This window comes from Chionomys nivalis, chromosome 19, assembly GCF_950005125.1.
Source record: "Chionomys nivalis chromosome 19, mChiNiv1.1, whole genome shotgun sequence".
NCBI classification, from domain to species: Eukaryota; Metazoa; Chordata; class Mammalia; order Rodentia; family Cricetidae; genus Chionomys; species Chionomys nivalis.
The window spans coordinates 27221952-27237525 of NC_080104.1; positions in this window are offsets into that span (position 1 = coordinate 27221952).

A 15574-nucleotide genomic window follows, 5' to 3' on the forward strand; every position below is an offset into this window, starting at 1 on the left:
CATAAATAATGAAAAATTATTCTCTGTAATAAAAGGTAGAAATGAAAAAAAGAAAACATGTGCAAAAATAGCAGCCCAAATATGTATCCTTTATGATTACATGCCAGGTATATGAAGTTGAACTCACATTCTCTAAATTTCTCGGTTTAGCTTGGGAAATGTTCACTCTTCTTCCACAAGGCTATCTTCACTATAATGAATACTCTAGGCAGGAGGAATCCTTATGAGACGAAGGGCCAGGAGGTGCAAATGGTCAGTCCCATATCTTGAGTTTATGATGCCAGGCAAATGATTGCTAGGTTAGTTTCTCAAAAACACACCTCCACTTGAATATTCCACCGACTTTGTGCGCTCAACACATCCAGTGTGTAATTCATAGCCTCTTTCAAGCTAAAACATTTACGCATTGCTCTTCTTCCATTCTTTCCTTTCATTGTCCTCTCTTTAGAATTCCCTGTGTCCAGTTTGTGGCCATCTTCTGCCATCAAGCCTGATAGTCTTAGATGACCCTAGAGAGGTTGTGACCCACAGGTTGAGAACCATTGCTTTTGACAGTCCTTTAAAAATATCACATTAGATATTAGTTTGATTTAATCTAACACTTCAAGTGAAAATTTTGCTCTGAATTAGATTAATGAAAACTTAAAGCTAGGTGGAGGCTAAGGAGCTTTTGGCTGAAGTCTGCAGTGTATATGAATTGTATTCCTCATGCATAGTGCATTAAGTCTTTAATACTAGCAGTATCGTGTAACAATCAAAGCTTTAGCTGGTAAGTTTATCTGCCACAGTAGAGCCTTGTGGAGATGAGGCTAAAAACACTCCCCGCATCAAGGACACTTCATTTTTCATGCTCATGCCCTGTGTCGGGCAAGTTTTGTGTTGCACAGAGTGACCTAAAAGAATATTTCTGATCCCCTTGATTAGGAAAAGGGTATTTTTGCATGTTCTGTATTTCCAGAGCTGTTTCTCAGCCTCGTGTGTTTGAAAGAAAGAAATGAATACCCAGGAAGCAAGGCAGGGCAAGCGATGACAGGGACTGCAAGGATGCCACAGAGCACACTGCTCAATGCAATTCCAAGTGTCTCCTTGCAGTAGCCACAGCATCACCTCTGCACCCTTTAGAAAGGCAGAACCTCAGGCCCAGATGTGTGCAATTTCACAAGTATACCAGGCAGTCCCTCTGCCTGTCTAAGACCAAGAAGCATTAACGAGCCATGTCCAACAGTTCACAGGGGCTTCTGCAAGACTTAAATTTTAGGGAAAGACAATCTCTAGAGCCTTTTCCCATGTTTCCAAGTTCTATGCCCCAGGGGCTTTTGTTTGTTATTCGGAACTGCAGCAGAAGTCAAACAGCTGTTCTAACAGCCAGGATCCTAATGTAGGAGGATGGCTTTTTACAGGCTTTAAAAGAGTGTGTTATCTGCAGTGCCATTAGGTCCACTGTGTTGACTATTAATCAGCTTTGCTGTTGGAGCATTAAAAGCTTCTTGACACGGGATTGTTCTCACTTTGTCACAAACTCTTGTCTGGAAAGACACTATGAAAAAGGGCCTCCGATGGAATAGCTTCTGACTTACTTGGTTTGAAATGTTTTTAAGAATAGGATGGGGGGAGGGGGGGCTAAAAGACAGCCCAAAGGGTAAAGACCCAGTGTTTGTTCTGAGACCACATGATCAAAAGAGAGAGTAGATTCCTATAAGTTTGTCCTCTAGCCTCTGTGCTGTTCTCGTTCTCTCTCCCTCCCTCCCTCCCCTTTTTCTTTCAAGAGAGAAAATAGTACACATGGTCTATAGTAGATTTAGACCACCACATAAAATTCATACATAAGGCACAGTTTTTAACAAAATAAAGGAGTTTGGTCATCAAGTCTACTGGGAAAGCACAGTTGAGGGTGGGAGTTCTAGAGTATAGATTCTGAAATTAGCTGTCTGGTTTTAGTCCCAGGACGATAGTTTACTATCTCAGAGGGGCTGGGAAGGGTTTTAAATGATGTTAAGTTTCTGCATTAGTGGACTTATGAGGATAATAAGGGCATAGCAGGTAAGATTAGACATGATGTGAAAAGCCACTTGAATAGCTGTGGCATTTATAAAGTATGTATTACCTGTTTGCAAATGAACTACAGAATTACTTATTTCTGTGGCAAGGTGGGCAATGTGCAATTTTCCTTTGTCTATATAGTTTAGGATTTTCCCAGCTGCAGATTATGGCTTAAAAAAGAACTCCCCTTGTGAATGGTCATGGTGGGGAAAATACACAGAAAACAAGAGCAAGGACAAGTTGTAGTCTTTCAATCCTATGTCATGTAGACTTCTACTTTTTCGTCCTCCTTACAGCTACTGTTAACTTTAGACAGGATAAGGAAACAGTTGTTCTTTTAGTATATGCAATTTAAACTTTTACATCTATTTGTTTACTGCATATATTATTTATTTGTTGTGCTTGTGTGCACATACATGAGTATATATATCATGGTGCATGTGTGGGGGGCAGAGGAAACCTTATAGTTCTTTCTGACTACTAAGTAGATTCTGGGAATCAAAACATCTGCTGTCAATCTTAACAGTAACCATCCTTCCCAGCACATGCGACTTAAGAGTTAATTTATTACTCATCGTGTAATAAATTATCTCTCGTCTTTGAGAGAAAATGCAACATTAATGAGATTTAAGTATTTCCTCAAACATCATTATTTATAATTATGCTATGCAAATATAAGAGAGGATGCCAGCATTCACAAGTAGAACCCTCTAGAATAATCTTGCATAGCATAGGGTCTCATCTGCCTGTAAAGTTAAAGTGAATCTCACTACCATACTAAATCACAATGCATTCCCTAAACAATAGGGAAGGCTGAAATCTTGGAAGAGAAATATGCAAGGTTAAAACAAGACATAGTTGAATAATTTATACAGAGAACAAAAATGTGGCATATAGAAAAATTATGTTTGAGAGACATTTTTTAAAAAACTTATTTTATTAGATTTCTGGTAAAGTCACCTTCTTCTAATCATAATAGACTATGATAACCTTTTAAATAAAAACATCTCCTAAAGAAGTGTATCTATAATTAAATTTAGAATGAAAACATGAAGTTAATAAAGTTATTTAGAACCAGAAACCTCAGACATTTTATAATGTTAAGGCTTTGTCCACACAATTTCAGATTTGAAAATCCTGCCAAAGTTGATATGTATTTCCTACTGAATATGAAACACCTCTAGAATAGTAATTTATTTTTACTACCATATGTAGCCTTTTAGATCAAATAGTGATACATAGACTTTTTGAAATAGAAAACAAAATGGGGGGAAATTAAACTCTTCACAAGCATTCTCAAGGTACTTATACAATTCATCTTACCTTAAAATGAATAAACACTACAGATGGTCATGGCATTATTTACCCTCCAATTTAGCATACTTACCTTCATAACATTAGTCTGTTAGTGGTTTTTTTGATGAGGGGAAAATCTGTAACACACATCAGAAGCTGGTACATGATCGTCTAAGGGTCCTTTCTCAGGATTTCTTAGTACCAGCTTGCCGTTATCCATGGACACATAAAGTTGCTCAGTTTCCTAATGCTATGGAAGGGTTTCTCAAGAAAATCACAATGAATTAATAAAACTTCAAGTTTGGGTCCGCAATAATATCCACTGGGATGCATATTAAGCCAGAGTTTTAGATCAGGTGACTCGGTTTGTTTCATGCTGTTGCTTGCGAGGTAGAGTCTCACAGTCGGGCTACACGGGAGCCTCTATATATCATGCAGTAAATCAATAGCGTTTGCAGCACAATTACGTGGTAAGCTCCTCTGAGTTTTACTCTAGATCAATGAAGACTCACTATGGGATTCACCTTTTAGCTTCCATGAATTGTATGGTAAATCAGCAGTCTTGACTCTCTTTTAAACTGGGTAGTTATCATGAAGTTAGACAATATACCTAGAAGTATATCATTTCGGATAAGACTGAGTCCCACTACCAAAATTCATTTCACGGATAATTGAAACGGTCACTAGAAAGTCAAATATTAGCATCAATTAGAGGAAAGGAGTAAAAATTACTGGGTGCTGCACACCGCGCCCCCGTGTCTGCGGTCGGCACGCTATTACCCAGTAGGCAAGCTTCGGGCAAGGGGCTGGAGGTTGAGAATACAGACGCAGACCGACACACAGACCTTCCAACACGGGTACCAAAAGCCCCCAAGAATGCCCCCTTTATTGTGTTCAGGGGCAGATTGATTATATTGAGATAGCCACGCCCCAGCCAAACCCACCAGAAACCACTCTCCTGCCATCAGGAACTCCTGAAGGTTCTTGTGCCCAGAGCAGCTGTCGGCACTCAGATCAGGGGAAAACAAGTTGTTTACAAGAAATTCAGGATCTGGGGTCTCACTGCTCCCAACACTGGGAAGGCAAGAAATTCTAGGAATCATGAACGCATTAAAAACCTGAGGGCTAAGAGAGGAGTTCCTATAGTTAGAAGGCGAGGTGGTGGGAAATGGGTTAGGGAGAATAAGGCCATTGCAGGAGGGCAGACGAGTGCTCGTTACTTAGCAAATATTCCCATTTATCACTTAGAAAAATTATTCTTCCTTGCCAGAGATAGTTGCTTAGTTTCACAAACTATAATTAGAACAGTATTAGGAATGTGGCTTCAGGAAGAAACAATTTTGGAATATTTTACCAACCTTGAAACATTTCTCAACCCTTTGAAACATGTCGCCTTCCCATGCCATATTACTGCCATCCAGTACTATAGGACATCCAGTAGTGCTTGACACCTGGAAATACATGACATCCAGTGAAATATGGTATCCAGGGCAAGCTCAGGCTGATTGTCGTCTGTTATTGCAATGGGAAATTATAAGGAAGAAATTTGATTTTAAAGCAATTTACTTACGAGATAATGAAATGCTTAGGTCTTTCACTTCAGACTGGAGTTGAAAGACTTTGCGTAGATATAGAAACAATTGCTTTGTGACCAAAAGACCAACTTTACCACGTTTTACTTTTAAGGATATATATATATATTTCTGTGGATATAACAGAAATAACCTGTCTTACCCAGGGATGAGTTATTGGCAGACCTACAACTCTCTCAGAATCTGCTAATTCCTAGTTCATTGCTTAAAAAATTAAATATATATGTATACATACACCCATATTTATGTTACACAGCAGAACAGCAGTCTCCCACTACCTGATATTTAAATAGAATTTTTGCCTTATCATTGGAGCTTGAAAAATATTTTTAGCCCCGATTCTGCTCTGTTATTTGCATTTTGCTGTTTTACAGTCCCATTGGTTTTCTGCCTCGAGGAATTTTGAATTAAATTGCCTTTTAGGTTCTAAATTTGTTTTAAAACTCACTTTGAATTGGCTCATAAAACTGCGAGCTTGTCCTGCTTCAGTTTGAGGCCGTCTTCAGACTTAAATTGACTTAGACATAAGCTGGAGATAATTTTCAATTTTTCTCTGCTCTCCGGTCACCAGACTGCTGCCTTCCTATTTTATGTTCTAGTGACAGAAACGTGGGTCAACAGCTCAACCCTTGAGAGGATTTGAGAGCACCTGGGCCCAGATTCAAACACATTCAGAGGAAAAAAATTTAAGACTGAGGGCAGATTTTAGATAGAAAGTGTATTCAAACCTGTTCCAGGAAAGAAAAAAAAAAGATGCCAGCCCATGCTGACAACACGGGACCCTTCATTCTGTTCCCACCTCATTAGCTCAGATTGCCTGACCTGGATGTTTTCTGCTGTCTGCTAGCGGCTGGCTTTCTGTCTTCTCTCAGGATCCTGAATCATCCTCAGTCTACCGACAATGCCCTTTGGGAAGCAGAGTAACAGCGCAGTTCGATGTAAACAGGCCATATCCAGCTCGTGTACTTTTACTTCCAATCTTCAATAATATTGGAGATTTTTCTTCTGTGGTATGTCTAGTCTCTCTCTTTCACACAAACAAAAACAGGCAAAGCTATTTGGAGCCTAGGGCTCCTAATAATTCTTCCTTGCTTTCTTTTCATTCATTTTGTTCTGAAACACATACAGGAATTAAAAAAAAAAAAAAAAGTATTCGAAGTGGAGTCTTGCTGCCTTGTCCATGCCGTCTTTAAAACCAGAAACATAGAGCAGCTGCTTATACAGCTGAGATTACAGACGAGTAATTACTTTAGGAAGGAGTAAGTCATTAAGCAAGACTTTTAATGAAGATTACATAAACTCCAAATCTCTGTCTCAGAGTTTTTACGTAGATGCGTGTAAGTAAGTGAGAAATAGAAAATCTCAGAGCTCAGCAGTAAAGTGTGCACGGCTGTTAGACCCACATTCTGACACTAGGGTTAGGGGCATCTGACACCACTGGTCTCCAAGGGCCCTCCAGCTTTTAAAAGTCACAGAGACTTTACAATTCCAACCTTTTAAAAGTCCAGTCTGTTCATGGGGACCTTGGGAGAGGCTTGAAGGGGAGGGGAGAGGCAGGGAGATGAGCAGAAAAAAATGTAGAGCTCAAAAAAAAAAAAAAAAAAAAGAGAGAGAGAGAGAGAGAGAGAGAGAGAGAGAGAGAGAGAGTTCAGTGTGTTTAAAACATCCAAAGTCTCTAAATGTTCAAAATCTCTCCAAAACTCCAAAGACCTGTTGGCTCCTGTGAAATAAAATATAAATTACATACTTATTTCAAAAAGGAAGCATAGGGTACAAATTACAATCAGAACAAACCAAAGGCAAAGTTCCACAGACTAAGACTTCCGGTACTCAAAATCTCCAGGGTCTTGGAGCGCCTCCACCTCCGGGTCTGCCACTCACAACACACACTGCACATCAGGCTGGCTCCACTCCACAGCTGCCTGGTTCTCACTGAAGTCAGAAGAAAATCCTCTAGAACTGGAGTGATAGACCATTATAAGCTGCTGAGTGGATGCTGGGAAACAAACCCAAGTCTGCTTCAAGAACAGCCAGTGCTCTTACCTGCTGAGCCATCTCTCCAGTTCCCCTCCAAATAAAAGTATATTTTTTCTATTTTGATTTTTTTTTTTTGAGACAGACTCTCACTATGTAGCTCTGGCTGCCCTGGAACTCTCTAAGTAGACCAGGCTGTCCTTGAACTCATAAAGATCTGCCTGCCTCTGTCTCTCAAGTGCTGGGACTAAAAGTGTGCACTGCTGCTCTCGGCAAAAGAAAATATTTTGAAAAAGGAATAGCAAGCCACTCAAATGAGTTCATGTTTAAAGTCAGTTTAAATATCAGCTAAGATAAATGAAAGCTATTAAGGCTGATTTTTTTTCTTCCATACTTCAGTTTTGTATGCTTAAATACTTTAATTAAGTAGTAGTAGACAGGTCACTTAGACAGTCAAGCTGGATATGGTAATCATATAGTTACATTCATGTGATGTCTCTTCAATCATCATCCAGAGACAGAAGGAGAGACAGAGAGGTGAGCCAGGAGATAAAAATGAAACAGTCAGATGGCCTATTCCCATCACCAAGGCAGTGGTTCTCAACCCTGGCTACACATGTGGTTACCCAGGGAGCTTTTAAAATGTCCTGAGGCTCAGCTGCCACTCCAGACATCCTGAAGTGATTGATCTGGGCCAGTGTCTGAGCAGGATCAGGGTTTTGAAAGTATTGAAAGGTGATCGGACGGGCAGCTGAGTGCTGCTTGTTCTTGGCCTGTGAGGACTACTGGCCATCGGTTCTGCTTATCCAGTGGTTTCTAAGTTTGCTGTGATGAATAATGACCACAGGCTATCAGAAGCACCCCATCAGACCTCTGCTCAGCTTGACTAAACAGAATCACTGTGAGCTACCCCTTCAACATTTGCGATTAGGAAATGTTTCCCTGTGGGGAAACAGAATTATGCTGTTTTGACAACTGTGACATTAATTTCCATTGACTAGTGTTCATAGAGCTCCATGGGAACTTCAACTAACAATATTGTCCATGACTGAGGAGAGGAAGAGTGTGCAGGGAAGAGGAATTGTCATAGAAAAGTCACTACCAGATGGGGAAAGAGGAGGGGATATGCCAAAGGAAGAGAGTGAGTTTGTACAACAGCAGTAAACCTATCTTTTGGTACACACAACAGCCAACCAAACAACCTGCTTCATGCTTTGGTCTATATAGAAGTCAACCAGGTAGCCCCTCGAGCTTCAGAATTAGGTAGCTTTGGTCCTGAGCCTGCCATGTACAGTCATGTAAGCTTGGGAGAGCTGTGTTCAGCTCTGATGCTGTGAATGCCGGGCACCTCTTTTGCAGGGCTATTGCGAAGTGACAAGTAAGGGGCTTGCATGGTCTTCATGTGGGCAATACAAAGAAGTTGATATTGTTGTTATATGATAAAAATATTTTTATGGGAGATAATACTTGTAGAGAATATGACAAAAAAAGAATGCCAATTACTCAGAAGAATATCAGTCCTGGAACAATCAGAAAGCTTAATTGCCATCTATTAAGAAAAAAAAAATAAAAAATCAAGGTTGTTTCTTATTTTAGTCTCATTATATCACTTTTAAAATGTAGATGGCAGCTGGGTGGTGGTGGCGCACGCCTTTATTCCAGCACTCGGGAAGCAGAGGCAGGTGGATCTCTGTGAGTTCGAGGCCAGCCTGGTCTACAAGAGCTAGTTCCAGGACAGGAACCAAAAGCTACGGAGAAACCCTGTCTCGAAAAATCCAAAAAATAAATAAATAAATAAATAAATAAATAAATAAATAAATAAATAAAATGTAGATGGCTGTAGTGTGATTTTATTAGTGTTTTCTAGCTAATCATCTGAAAAAGTCTTTGCAGTTATCACCAGTGTTAAAACCATCATCCATAGAAACATCATTTTCTATTTTAGAAATGCAAACATGACTGGAAATATGAGTTTTGGATTTGTTATATTGCATTTGCATCTCATCTCCTTCCAAATTCTAGAAAAATAAAAGTAAAATTTAACTCAAATACAAAAAATACAATATTTTTTTGACTGACTATACTAATTTAAAGCTTTGGAAAACCTCATACAAGTAAAATCTTTGATTATGGATGACAAAAAAATCACATGATCTGTTGATGAAAAGCCATTTCCTATTATTTTCAGCCTAGTTGAGAGAGAGAAAAGGACAATGGAGGAGGTATATTGTTACAGCAGAATTTCTTCCTTTCTTGGTGTACAATACTCTAAGAATCTATCCACTTGTGAGTCATAATCCGTTATCCTTTTAGAAACATTAAATTATTAGTGACCTAGATTTAAAATATTGATGACTATCACAGGTCTAGAAGAGAGTATAAGAAGAATTGACATAGAAAGGTCACCAAGGCCCCAGCAACTGTAGGGACACGAGAACCAGAGGTGTTCCACACATACAAGTAGCAATGGGCAAAGAGACAGAAGAGGCAAAAAGATTTCCAGGAGGTCTCTGCTAGAAAGAGAGGCTGTAACAATGAATCATTTCATAATTCTGGAGAGTACCATATCATAAGTAATGTCTTATTTAGTTAGAACTGGGGATATTTGATTGTTGTGGGATATTTATACACTTTGTGAAAATGTATTGCTGTGATTGGTATAATAAAAAGCACAAGGCCAATAGCTAGGAAGAGGTTAGGCGGGACTTCCGGGAACAGAGAGGGATCTGGGAAAAGGAAGGCCAGCCAGACACAGAGGAAGCGTCATGGGCAGTCAGAGAGATGAGAGAACGAGCCATGAGACAGAACACAGATGAAAATAAATGGGTTAATTTAGGTTATAAGAGATAGTGGGATAGGCCTAAGTTAAGGTTGAACTTTGATAATTAATAACAAGTCTCCATGTCATTATTTGGGAGTTTGTGGTTCAACTAAAAATCCGACTACATTCAGCTTAGATGTGTGTTCATTCTCCAGTGACACAGACTGGGGTGGGACGTAGGGGAGCTGTGTTCTAGTAGATGTTAAATGTTTTAGTCAATATCTAAGTGGGAGTTGTTGGGTGAGAGTTTGATATGCCATCGAGTATTCATGCTAATGACTTGTATTTCAAGATTGGACTTGTGTAATTAAGAAAAGGCCAGATTCTTCGAGGCTGGTGTTTCAGTTCTTCTCAATGGGTGGGCTCCTCAGAAATTTTTAAGACAGATTAACGAGGACAGGACATCCTGGGAGATGTTGCTTAGGTAACTTCTGTCAGAACTGTGTCATGTTTCTTCACCTTGGATCTGTAATAGTAAAGCAAGTATAAAATAATTTCATGTGTTTTGAGTAGTAACATCTTACATACATAATAACTTTTCTTTAGTTTTTTTCCACTGACAATGTGGATAGAAATACTTGCACAGAAGCTAAACTAGTATTTCTGAGTCATATAGTTCAGATATTATCATTCCTCTCCATGAGCTTCAACCTGCTAGAACAACACTTTCATTCCTTAGTTTTAATCTCTAATCTGCCTTCCTCTTAAGTGCGCCATAACCTAGCAGAACTCATTGGCTTGTGTTTCCTACTTCCTGATTATTTTGGTGTCTTTTCTTTCACTTTTCATCAGGACCGCTATTTCATCGGCAGTGCTACATAGATCCTCTACTCTTCAAAAGGCAGCTGCAAGGTTTTCTTTTATTCATTTTGAGCCAGACTCTTGAGTGATTATACGTGTATACTATTTTATTTGTACTTTGAGTTCATCTAGCTTGTGCGTTAGGAGATTTTTGTGGACAACACAAGCTGAAACAGGACCTTGATTCCTAGGTGAAACACAAAGCATTAACATTTTCTTACACCTAATACTAACAATCCCATGTCAACGACACAACACCTTCTGCAGAGGCATCTCACTTCAGCCTTTTTCTTGTTTTTCTCATTAACAGAAGAATTTTCATGCTTGACTTGATCCATTATGAAGAAACTAGGAATAGGTACTGGTGGAGAATCTCATAGTTCTTTGAGGGGGAATAATCTGGTGTTTTAGCAACCTTTTGATTTAATGCCTTGTCTTAATGCATTAGCATCTTTGAAGACTCTAACATGAAATCCATTCTGGAGAACATCCCTGATTTTTGGCCTGAAGTATTTGATCAAATTCTTATTTATTCTCCTCCTGTATTAACACACACATACACACAGATACACTCATTCACACACAAACACACACACATGGACACACACACAATCAGCACACACATAGACACACACACGATCAGAACTCACTTAACAGAAGCCTTGCAGAGCAAATAGGGTAAGGGTAACAGAAGCATTTCCCACTGCATAACTATCTCCTAATAATGGGCTATAGAATATTTTAAAGACAAAATAGTATGAAGATGCAGAGAAAGTGGATTCTGGCACACCATGGATGAGAATGTAAATTACTTCAGCTTTTATGACAACTGGTATGATGGTTCCTCACAAAACTAGAAGTAGAACCAAAACAGCATTCAGTGATGCTGCCCCTGGGGGCGGTATATCCAAAGGGAATGGAATTGGTTGTCAGGGAAACATGCACACTCCCATTTCCATTTCAGTACTATTCACAATAGTCACAGAAGTAAATGAAATAAAATAAATTTCTCTCTGGGCTTGTACAGATAGTTCAGTGATTTTGAGCACTGGCTGCCTTTCAGAGGGATCTGGGTTCAATTTTTAGCACTCTTAATGGAAGCTCACAACCATCTGTAACTTCAGCTCCACAGCATCTGATAGCTTCTTCTGGTCTCTTCTACAGGCACCAGGCATGCACATAGTTCATAGGCATACATGCAGTCAGCATCCATGCACATAAAATAACATTAAAAAATAAAATTTGTGCAGCAACATGGATACAGCTGGTAGACTATGTTATGAGGCAATCCCACAACAAAGACAAATTCTATAAATTCCTACTATATATGGAAACAAAAGTTGGTCTCAAAATAGTAGAAAAAAGAATAGTGGTTACCTGAACCTAGAAAGGTTTTGAAAATGAGACAAACGGAGAATGGATGGGAAATGAATACAGAAGTACAGTTAGATAGAAGAAACGATCCCTAATTTTTCCACAGTAAAATAGGTGAAATATGGCCAATTTTTAACAATCATGTGTACATTTCAAAATAGCCAAAGAGAAGATTTTGAATGCTATCAGCACAAAGAAATTATGTATATCTGAGGTGCTGTTTATTCTGATCTGTTTCTAGATATTATACAGAAGTACTCACATGCCATGTTGTGCCTCGTACATATATGAAATTACTATGTATTTATTAAAGCATGCATAAATAGGAACTAGATAAATGGTTCAGAGCACTTGCTGCTCTTGCAGAGGACCTGTGTTTGGTTCCTAGCACCCCTGTTAGGCAGCTCACAACCATCTATAGCTATAGTTCCCGGGGATACAACTCCCTCTTCTGGCCTCTGCACATACATGCATGTACACAGTGCAATACATACACTTAGGCACACACATATATACATAAGCTAAAATTTAAATGCATCTTTAAAAGACAAATACAGAAAAAGACAGAACTTAGGGCAGGATGCTGTCTGTTTCATAATCTCAGAACCAAAATGTAAGCCAATCTTCTTTATGGTGAAATCTTGCAGTCAGGAATCACAGAATGGGCTCAGAGAGGTTGAGCAGGGCAAAGAGCAGAGATCTGTGTGTTTACTAGCTGGGCAGATTGATCCTACTTCAGTTGTTAAGTGCTCTCATTAAAAAAATGGATTGATAAATGGTAAGTTCCATGTGGATAGCTTCCATATCTTACTCATCTTTATGATTTTTATAATTTGATAACTTTTGTGGCATAACCACTCAAAAATAATTATTGAATGAAAGAAAGAAAATGCAATTACATTGTGATGTGCTAAAAACATTTGTGTTTGAACTTATTTCCTTGCTCCTTGATGTGAATGAGTAATTTAATTCCTAAAGTTCTGAGGTTAGCCAATCTATAAAAATCAGTTAAAAAAGGCACCTAATTTAAATTTTTATTGCAAGGATTAAAATATACTTAAAAGATCCTTTTCTCGATTTGGATTCACTTAACATACAGTTAATAATGCCTGCTCTGCCCTCAGTGGAACTCTGAGATCTTTAGTACATCAATAAACAGAATAGTCAACGTCTCCTGCCTTCATACTATTCACACAGAGTTAGGGAGAAACAACAACAAAAATAAATCAGTTGATCAACCACCAGTCCTTCAGTCGATAGTATATAAAATTAAGGTCTCCAAGCGTGAAAGAAGAGTATGAGGAGGTTTGGAAAGGAAAGATGAGGCCATTGCACAGTTTTGTACAGATTTAAGGAAGGGTTTGGAGAAGGTGCAGGAGTCAGCTGAGCTGTCACCAGGAAGAAGCAGCTTCCAAAGTAGATCAAAGTTGTTGGGCAGGATCCTGTCTTGGAGTACTGGAGAGAGGGGTGCACCAGGGAGATAGATGAGGAAGAGGAGAGGAGGTTGTTGGAAAGATGAGGGGGCTGTGGGCAGTAGCAAGACACTCAGGATCATGTGTAGAATTTTTTCTACTGGGCCAAACTGGGTACTATCAGGTCATAGAAAAGATGACATGTTCTGAGTTCAGTTTTGTTGGCATTTAGTTTGGAAGGCAGTAGGCATCAATACATGCCTGGTAAAGTTTACAAATTAAAGTAACATTTTTATAATTAGTCATCATTAATCATAGTACAATTTCCTCTTCCACCTACAGAATGCAAAAAAAAAAAAAAAATAAAGGTCAACAAAAGCAACCAGCAAATGAGGGAAATTTTATCAGCCTTTTGCCTGCCATTGAGGGTGGCTGGGTACTTAATGTTCTAAAGAGTTAGGCTCAGGGAGTAAACAGATTTGAGACAGCATAAAGCTTCAAATACAATTTCCTATCTTCATAAAATGTAATTCCTTTCTTTTTCTTTTCTTCTAGGAAGAGAACTTTTTCTACCTCTGACTGTCTGTAGGTATGATGAAGGCCTTTTGGTTTGTAGTTTCTGGACTGCATCCATTCTGGTGACTTTAAAATTTAGGTTTTCTTTCTTTTTTATCCTTTCTTCTTCCTCTTTTTTGAGGGATTTTCGAGACAAGGTTTCTCTGTGTAACAGCCCTGGTTGTCCTGGAATTCTCTTTGTAGACCAGGCTGGCCTTGAACTCACAAAGATCCTCGTGCCTCTGCCTCCCAAGTGCTGGGATTAAAGGCATACACCACCATTGCCTGGCCTGTAATTTTGGTTTTCATTGCACATTATTTTTCTTCAGGTCAAACTATCTGTACAGGTTACTTCTTACCAGTCATGTCATACTACTGGGAAATGATGAGATTCTGCATTAGAAATTCTACACAGTTCTCTGACAGGTCCCTTGTCTCAGCAACCCCCAGAATTCCTTTACTTCTAATCAGAGAAACAATTTAGGTTGTTATTTTCTTACTATCAAAGGGACCTGGGGCATAGTCCCAACAACTACACCAACACAATTTAACTAAATGAATTCTTCACTGAATAAATTACTGGCATACACAGACATTTAGTCTTAACGTTGTCCTTTAAGAACTCAGGAGGGAAAAGTGAATCGGGACTGAGTGACAGACAAGATCAAGGCATGCTATAGTTCTGTCATACAGGATGGAGGCCAGGTAACAACTGTGCCATACATGTCAGTGTGCCATGAGAAAGGACTTTGAATGTTTTACCAACAAAGAAATGATTAAAATTTCATGAGATACAAATGCTTACCGTGATTTAACATTGCACAATGTAAATGTGTGTCAAAATATCACAATAGCCCATAAATATACAGAATTTTTACATACTAACTTAAACATAAAATTGAAAATGAAAGCAGTTCCCTACATTTGAGTAGAGGATGGCCTGCTGGCCACAAGCTGCAGGAAGTGTGGACTGGATTTTCCTGAGAGTTTCATGAAGGACCTTGTGAGTACCTGAGGACACCTGAATTTTAGCCTGGTGAGAAAGGATCCCCAGACCACCACAAAATCAATTTCTGTTTTTTTTTCTCTTCTCTCATTCTTTTCTGAGCTCACTTTGTAGCCCTGGCTACAGTCCTTTTGCTTCTGCCCCCTAAATACTGGTACTGTGCGCATGAGACACCATGTCCAGCTCCTGTTCTTTTGAGATGCCAAATTTATAGCATGTTTGGAAAGCTGCAAGGGGCATCAAATATGGAAATCCATGTAACTAAACTAGTTCTCAATTTAAAGAGTTGACAACAAGCAGGTGTTTAGCCAATAGAGAGTTAATGGAGCAAAAACAGAGTAAGAAATATGGTCAGCTTTGTGCCTGTGCCTATGTTTATGTAGACCTTGGAAACTGCTCCTAAGGTCTGTCTGAATTCATGACTGCATACATGGCCAACAGTGGAATAATTGCATAATTATCCTGAAAGTTAATGTGTTTCTGTGAAATCTCAAGATGGTTTCAGGTAAGCTAGAAGAAACCAGACTCACTACCATCCTTGCAGCTTTCTGGTGACCGTCACTTCCTTCACTGGATTTGCCCTTCCATGTTCCACACATCAGAATGCAGTACTAGACAAAATTCTGCTGTGTCATGAAGCTTGGTTAGCTTCATTGATGGAACCCAAGACACCACTTGTTGCCCGTGGCTCTATTTTGAAGAA